Source organism: Piliocolobus tephrosceles, chromosome 15, assembly GCF_002776525.5.
Source record: "Piliocolobus tephrosceles isolate RC106 chromosome 15, ASM277652v3, whole genome shotgun sequence".
Taxonomy (NCBI): Eukaryota; Metazoa; Chordata; class Mammalia; order Primates; family Cercopithecidae; genus Piliocolobus; species Piliocolobus tephrosceles.
The window spans coordinates 45,220,079-45,221,396 of record NC_045448.1 but is presented as its reverse complement, the minus strand read 5'-3'; the positions used below and the strand labels follow the sequence as shown (position 1 = coordinate 45,221,396).

At 45.8% G+C, this 1,318-nt stretch overlaps 1 pseudogene; it reads right to left on the bottom strand.

Annotated features, from left to right (window-relative positions):
• Window positions 1–463: 463 nt before the first annotated feature.
• Window positions 464–956, bottom strand: LOC111550449 (annotated as a pseudogene).
• Window positions 957–1,318: the final 362 nt, after the last annotated feature.

The following is a 1,318-nucleotide window of genomic DNA, read 5'->3' as shown; positions in this document are numbered from 1 at the left end:
GAGCTAGGGAAGGCACAAACGTGTAGCACCACATCACCTACAGACAACTAAGATGTATTGGGCATGAAACCACAGACCAGGAAAGACTAAAATCCCACCATACCTAGTAGCATGTCAACAAAAACCTATCTCGAACTCAAAATCTGCCCAACACAGGTCAGCTTCCAACCCAGATGTAGCTGAGGCAAAGAACAGGAAAAGAGACTACATAAGGTGTCACCGTAGCAAATAAATTCCAAAACATAAGCTATTTACCACCCACCCAAAAGTTTAAAGGAGTGCTTCTGGTCAGCAGGTGGCTTCTCACAGGGAGATTTGAGGACCCAGGCTCTTATATCAAATGGTTCCATCCTCACCTACGACCTTAGAATCGTTTGCACTTAGTTACTGGATAAGTAAGGAGTGTGGAGGACAGACATCGGAGGTGTGAGGTGGGGGCCGGTTTAGAAGTGGTACACTTTACTCTTTTTTTCTTTTTTTTTAACAAAGAATCAACTTTATTGAACATTCAGGGTCAATTTCTCTTCTTGCTCTTGCCTGTGACCTTGGCTGGTGTGAGGACTGGAGCTGCTGCCTGATGCACAGTGGAGGAGATCTTGTTAATGTAGCACAGACCAGGAGAGGATGAAGCAGGTGGTGACACAAACTCAGTGGATGAGGCCAGATGCAAAGAGAGCCAAGAGGAGGAACAAGAGAATCTCAGGGAAGGTCTTTGCTTGGGATCCTTTGCCAAACACAAGATTCTCCAGAATCTTGAAGGCAGTGAGAGAGAACACGAAGAGACGTGAGCCAAGCAGGCCGTCCTGGATGGTAAGCCACTCGGTGGAGGCCAGCTGATGGCTGCACATTTGCATCCCAGTGAAGAGCAGCAGGGACAGGAGGGAGGAGATCACCAGTGAGGTGCCTGTACCCACCACCATCATGCCCTGCATGTGAGTCAAATCGGCGCCTCCGGCCAAGAAAAGGGTACTTTTATTCAACTGGCTGGAGCTTAGTCACATGACCAGCCAACTGCAAGGGAAACTGGAAAATGGAGCTACCTGTGTGACCAAGGAAAAACATCCCAGGAAAAGGATTTACTGAGTGTGTGTGAAATGTTAGTCAGTTCTCAGTGATTTTAGAACAGAAGCAACTGTGCTCTGTAAATTTCCTTTTTCTATGTATGTGTAGTTATTGGTGTTGCTGTTTTTACTATCATGGTGTTTGCACAGTGTTTGGGGGATTGTATTTTGTTTGTTTTGCTTTGGGGTGGGTTTTTTTTTTCTTTCTTGTTTTTTCTGTAGTGAAGAATGTACGTAGAGGTACTGCATGAGATCCA